Raw genomic sequence first — 7,170 nt, 5'->3', positions numbered from 1 at the left:
CAATTATATCGTTGGGTAATTATACTGTATATAAATTGCGGGCATCAGGGAGCCGCTACTAATATGCAGGGCATTGAAACCACTTTCGAATGTGCGCTCTCATTTTACGTTCACTTTCGAGATTTGCGATCACACGGACTCTATACTACGGACCAGTACTGCCGCTAACACACATTTTACAAGATTAGATATTTGTCAGTGGTGCTCAGTATCTGCAAATCATTCGCCATTGTCCAATCAGCCATCTCTCCTTACTCTGTGTATGTGGTAAGTGAACTTTCATGTACTATAATGTAACAGTCTACCGCTAGCAAGCGGCTAACCATGACCCTTTAGTGGCTCCATAGAACGCGTTATTTGTTTTCCGTACCTTTCTGCATACGGATTCACGCTTCGGGCACACCCCCTAACCCCCCATCAGCCACCCATGCCCATCCCGCCCATAATGAAATTAAGATGAAGCAGTACTAAGGGATTTTTTATGCTGTATTAGTTAGAACTAAAGTGTATGTAACTAAAACCATCGACAGATGCTAGTCTGGGTCAAATGATGTGTTTGTGCTCTAAACTGCATAGTGACTAAATTTAGTCTGAAGCTGAGCTCAATTAAAAAAGGAAATTGCACTGGAAAGTTTATTTCATGGTCTTGCCATCATTAAAACCATGCTTCACTTATCTCTTTATTTAATATAAAGAGTAAATCAGCAGTAAAAAACATTTACGTAAAGATTTTCATTATCCAGAGGGTGTGAGTATATCAAAGCATCATCCAGCACATCCCTCGCTCCAGTCGTTGACGGTTGTGGGGTAAGAGGGTTGACTGGGTGTAGAAGGCTCAGCTGGGGCAAATCCTGGAGGTCTCATCCACTCGAGTCAGAAGCAAAGTGATGTGGCACATGCAGAAGCAGGCTGCGCTGGCTTTTAAGAGCCAGAACTTTTTAAGTGCCAGAACTGTCCCCATTCCCCTCGTACACACACACACACACACACACACAGCTCTCCAGCACTAAGGAAAATTAAGAAGGACTGGTGTGTTAAAATGTATTATTAGAACCAAACCAGAATGGACAGGCCGTTTGGAGTGGAGATGAGAGTTAACATGCATCAGAGGTTATTTAGGGGGGAGTAAACGGCACTGAATTATGCCTGCGCTGCGTGTTGGGGAAATGATTGGATATGGACATAGCAATTAATTTGTGCATGCAGTTTAGAGATTGAAGGTTTGTTGTATGTAGCTTCAAACATCTTTCCCTCTCAAAATGTTTGAATACATCAGAAGTCATTTATAATTTAGCACTATTTAAAACTTATTTAGAATCTCACATTTTGGTATACCCGTGGGCTGGAGTTCATTTGTGGTTAAATATTTGATAGTCATTTGTTAGAATAATTACTTTTTTGGTTTATGCCCTTTCCCCTACAGCTTGAAGTGATATATTTAGTTCTGTGAGCTGCATATGTCCCCTCAAAAATGGTGCACCTGTTCATTTTCATTTGTGCTTTTTAACTCGTGTTTTTATTATGAAATGGTCTGATAGTTTTTGGAAGTTTCAGAGTTAATCAAAGTGCCACAGAATCCTGCTCCTCTCTCCAAGCACAAAGTGCTCAGCAGAAAGTTATGGAGATAGGAGCATGCGGCAGTTAGCGGCCATGCGAGTGAGCTCTTGTGAAGTGGACCTAGAGAAAGTCTGTCCTGTCGTTTTTTTTTATCTGTGTCCCATTTTCCCCACATGACTGAATATTTTAAGGTGAGTTACTTTTAGAGTAAAGTAGTTTTTAAAATGTTTCAGTGTATTTCCAGCTGTCAGATACAGATAAAATACGGAAGTGAGGTCAAAAAACTATTGTCAAATTAATTTATTTTTAACCGTTAAAGTGAGACCACCATGATAAACTCACTCCTAATTAATGTTACTGCTTGAATTTGTTGTTGAATAGTATAAAAATAACACATAATGGCACTTACGAAGTGTAATGATCTAAAAAAAAAAAAAAAGCCTTCTTTTTATAAATACAAACTACCAAGCTTTAGGAACTGGATTATGTATAAATCTCAAAAATCCCAACAGATGTAATTTGCACTGATTTAAAAAATATGAATAAATAGACATAAAAGTTAAATTGAAAAATTAAGCATGTGATGTGACTTTCAGATATGCATTAATAGATTTTATAACCATGGTTTTATATTCATTACTATTCATTAGAATAAAGTTTATTTTTACTGTTGCAATGCCATTTAATACAGAAACAACACCTAATAAAAATGTATATATAAAAATAGTATGTAAGGTAAGTTTGCATGTTTTAGGTAAAATGAGCATTTAAATAGAAGTATTGTTGTTATTATTCCTGTTTAAATCTGAATGCACAGTGATTTAAAATAAAGTATGCATTGCTGAAATGTCAGCAGAGCCATTCAGTCATATCTTTCACTGTGTTAAACCCATTTTTCCTTCAGTGCATCAATTGTTCTAATTCAGAAATGTGTTAGGAATATTTTGATTTTAAAGACTTAGAGCTTCTGCCTTTTTAAAAATTGGTTTATATATATAATTGCTAATAGGAACACACTTCTGGATATGTTTAATCTCCACTGCCGGTAAAAGAAAAAGGAGGACAAATCAAGTTGAGGTTGGTTGTTAAACTATTCAAATGAAAACATAAATTGTACAATCTTTGTCATTCTGTCAAAACGTAAAAAAGCAGAAGTGCCAGGGAAATATATGTTCTCATTCCTTTTTCCTTTCAACAGAAAGTTAAATTACATTGCATAAGACACTTTTTTTGTCTCGATAGTTTTCTGTCGTCCCGTTTCTTTTTTGGAAACTGAAGATGTTTTCTCTTTTTATGTTAAAATAATAAATGTAAAATAGCACTTAGCCTATATGTTAAAAAAAAAGTGACGTTTCCATTTTCCATGATGCACAGTGAAATGTCATTCAGCCCTTGTCATATTGTGGTTGTTTGTTTCTCTGTTTGTGATGCCTAATGAGCCTTTTACTTATTTTATTCATTTGCTTTGTCTTTTATTATAACAGTGTTTACACTACTAAATTACAGTAAATGCATCTGCAATAAATAACCATAAAAAAATAAATGTATTAAAATTTTGGGTAACAACCTTTTAATTTTGTTGCTAGTACAAAGCAATTGTTCTCAGAATTCAGTATCATAAAATAATTTTCATATCATAGCATTTTTTTAAAATGTATTTCTATAAATGCATTAAAAAAAAAATTTTTATTTATTTGTCTGAGGTCTCACAAAACATGTAATATTAATGTCTCTCTTTTTTTTTTACATCTCTCATAATAAATATGAGATTCATACCTTTTTTCCACCGCCATGGTCTTTTTTGTGATTTGTGAGTGTCATCTTAGTAGTGGTCAGATAGAAAAATCACACCATAGAAAGTAACTTGCATGCAAACCCAGACCAGACCATTGCTTTTTTCTATTCTGACTTTTTTCCCCCTGACTTTTGCTTTGATTTTTATTTTTTTTTACCATATTTTATTTATGTTTTAAAATCATTCTTCTTTGTAGCCTTTTTTTTTTAATCAGTGCTGACCGTCGATGTAATGGCTTGGCACTCTGAACACACACGTTCAAGGTTATGCCTACTCTTTTGCAGAACCATAACAATCACACTGCACAGTTTCTGTCGTTACAAAATTTACACCAAAGTATGATTGTTGTATTTATAATACAGATATCTGCATAATTACATGCAGGGAGCCTCATCTTGCCTGCGTGGACATAGGAGCATGCTCTTATCAGAGGTGACCGCCATGTTGTCTAACTGTCCTCCATTTTGTGGTTTCAGACCTTTACTGTAGTGTAGCACAGCTGCCCCTTCCACCCTTGCGAAATTATGCAGTCGTATCCCGATGAATCAGAAATATTGACGCTAATCCTTACTGATTTCATCTGGAATTATTGAGCTCTTGAACTTTTTTCCTCATGGACACATTATATTTCCCTTGTGTGATACTGTTGCTTATGTTGCTTCAAATGATGGTACTGTTACTGCCCTATAAAAAGCTGTTTAGAAACATCGTTTTGTTGTTTTTGTTTTGTTTTTTGGTAGATTTTTTTAGTTTGCACTGGTAGGACAGGGATGGTACATTTTTAGACAACACCGTACCAGTAGCTTGAGCTTATGATTAATAAATGTCATCTACGTTTTTACTACTAACAGAAGAACAGTTGTCCTCATATTAGCTGACAGCACAACAGGAAACATAAATGTAGTTCACATGGCAAATTTTCTCAGAACGAGAACAAGGTGTGTATGTGTGTAATTATGGCATCTTCCAAGCTTGTGGTAAAATTGAATCACACCCACAGAATCCGTTAAAACATGTTGTAGTACATTTTCTTTTGATATTTCTTTGATGTAATCCATCATAATTCTTATTTCAAAGTAGCAGATTTTTTTATTATTATTGTGTAATAGTTTGAAAGACACTTACATTTCACACAATAACAATGAAGAGTCAAGGTGGTTATCTTTGTTTGATTTCATTCTTTTTTTTTTTTTTGTTAAATAATATTCAAATATTAAATAGTTTAAAATATTATAATAATTGTTAAGTTGTTTATTTGCTACTTTTAATGCTTTTATTATTAAAAAAAAACGAATGCATTTCTTTATAGACTATTCAAATCTTATGCTGAATTTTGTCTTTAAATGAATAAATATTTTAAATTAATAAATAATAATAATTATTATTATTATTATCAGTTGGTGTCAGTCAGTTACCAGAGCACCGCTCATGTTTCTGTCAGTGCCGCGGCGAGCCATAAGGGTCATTAAGCGTCTTCTAATAGCAGGCAGAGGTCAAGGAAGTTAATCGGAGTTGATGGAGGGGCCCTCTGAGTGACAGTCCTAAGGGGCTCACCTCTTAATCTCTGTCTGTGTTTTAGTACTTTTTACCTACACAAAGCAAACAGCACCCTCCCTCTCAATGGGGACCAGCCTGCTCCCAGTCTAGCACTTCTGACCTGTGGGTCGTGCCCTTTGTTCCTGTCTCTACAGAGGCTGACCTCAGATTTCACCTCTGTAATTGAGGAGTCCTGTAGACACGTGCCCACGGGGGCCCAGGAGAGACCACCACCGCTGCAAGCTCACTGCTACCTCTGCGCCGGAGGAATGGGGTGTCTGAAAATATGATGTTGGCCGATCAGATCTTGCTATGGTTTTCTGATCATTTCCCAGCTGTTGTGTTTTCTGTCATGTTGTGCAAATGCTGCTTAATTGGCTTAAATATCTTCTACACATATACTATGCCTTCACAAATCCATTTGGTCATGTGTATGTGGGCATATTTTTTATTGAATATTAATTATTCTCTCTGTATATGTAAACTCGAGACCTTTTGCGAAAGATTTAGACGCTGATGGACATTTCAGATCTTAAACATGTTGCTTTTTCTGTGGAAGTACAACTCTCATTTGATGAACTAGGCCACCAACTAGGATGGAAATGCTTTTTAATCTGCGCCAGGCATTTCTTGTTGTGTTTTTTAATAAATGTTTTGCTTCATGGGAGTGTTATGTTGTCTATATTGAGACACTGCTGTTGTTTTTGTTTGTTTTTGCTGTCCCATAGCTCTGATGAAAGATTGTAGGTTAAAGAAGCTCATGTTATTAGTTTTTACTCATTGCCCTCCCCACAAAAGCATAATTATGGGAGGAAAATTGCAGCTCGGTGATGTGCATGTGCAACACATGGCTGCAAATTCCTTTGGGTGCTTTTTGAAGTTTTTCTAGTTGATTGTGCTGGAGACCCTGATGTTCATTCGGGAGGAAAAGAAAATATACTCTAAAGCTCCTACAGACGGTTATTAGGATCTGTGAGCTGGCGAATGGCTTTACATTGTTTACGTTCGTTTACTTCATTATTTTATTTTGTGCTTTTGACGTCCGCTTCAATCTCACATTTAGGTCTGAAAGGGTTAATGTGCATTTTCATATTTAGTAAGGTATTTTTTGACACATGCATTAATGTTTGGAGACCATTTTGTTCTCTTTGCTTCAGTTTTGATATTCGATCAATGTAATGTCATCAAAAGATAAAAATTTTTGTGAAATCATGTCAGATGCACTTATTAAATGTTGACATTTGGAATAAGTGATCAGCCCGCTGTGCTTTTTAACCTTGCGAAGACAGCGACCTTAAACCTCCTTGTAGCCATTATTGCTCTCTGGTAACTTTAACCCCAAAAAACATAAACGCTTTTCAAATCACATGAGAGTCTTTTTAAAATGATCTCAGCGATGGTGCATTAAAGTGCTCTGAGGTTGAGCCCTGAAAAGTACCATAAAGAGATTGTTTTGATTGGCGTTTGATCATAGTCTCTGAGCCTTGTGAAGGATGGGGCCTTACAGAACAGCTCACTGTTTGGGAGTTGGCAGCCGACCCAAAACCAAAATTGTATCCTCAAATGAACTTTAATGCAACGTACAACACAACACGTGCTCCAAGTCCCGACTCCCTGCTCGCAGGTCCTATAGTAAACAAGCAAGAAAATGAACTCCTGAGAATCAACAGAGAATGAGAAATAAAACCGATAATGTGTTACAAGAAAATGAGAAGCGCATTTTTTGATGCACACTTTCTCATGTGAGGTGCGCCTTACATACATATAACATATAACCGAGTATGTATGTGTGTGAGAGTGAGTGTGTGTGTGTATATGTGTGTAATGAGAGGTCAGTGCCATGAGGGAGCCAGGAAGAGGAGGCCGAGAATGAGGCAAGGAAATCTGGGCGGACCGGGTGCTTTCGGTCCCTCCTCCACATCAGTGTGTGTGTGTGTGTGTGTGTGTGTGTGTGTGTGTGTGTGTGTGTGTGTGTATCTGCGTGTGACAGCCTGATGAGCAGCAGCACCCTCAATGCAGCCATGTTCGCTGGTCGGCGAGCATGCTTTTATCAACTCTTTAGTTCACTAAATGCAGAAAAGGTTCGTGATACAGTCCGAGGAACAGGAGCTGGCCCTCACTAGCACGTTTTGGTATGTGTTTTTGCATTCTCTTACGGCTCGTTCGCAGTAGAGAGATCATCTGTTTGAACTTGTATTTAATCGCCACATTGATTAACCACAAAAAAAGTTTTGCACTCGACAGTACTGGCATTTTTACAAGAGCGCGTAATAGCCGCACAA

The 7,170-nt window shown here is 36.9% G+C and overlaps 1 long non-coding RNA gene across 1 annotated transcript in view; it reads left to right on the top strand.

Moving 5' to 3' along the window:
• Window positions 1-5,580, top strand: part of LOC107664869 (uncharacterized) — a 21,364-nt gene extending 15,784 nt beyond the window's left edge. Inside the window, exon 4 of the long non-coding RNA XR_001631499.1 lies at window positions 5,044-5,580. This is a non-coding gene — a long non-coding RNA (uncharacterized LOC107664869). The remainder of the gene's footprint in view (window positions 1-5,043) is intronic.
• Window positions 5,581-7,170: the final 1,590 nt, after the last annotated feature.

Source organism: Sinocyclocheilus anshuiensis, unplaced genomic scaffold (assembly GCF_001515605.1).
Source record: "Sinocyclocheilus anshuiensis isolate Anshui unplaced genomic scaffold, SAMN03320099.WGS_v1.1 scaffold299, whole genome shotgun sequence".
In the NCBI taxonomy this organism is placed as follows: Eukaryota; Metazoa; Chordata; class Actinopteri; order Cypriniformes; family Cyprinidae; genus Sinocyclocheilus; species Sinocyclocheilus anshuiensis.
Note: the sequence above shows the minus strand (reverse complement) of the source record. Positions and strands in the feature narration are given on the sequence as shown.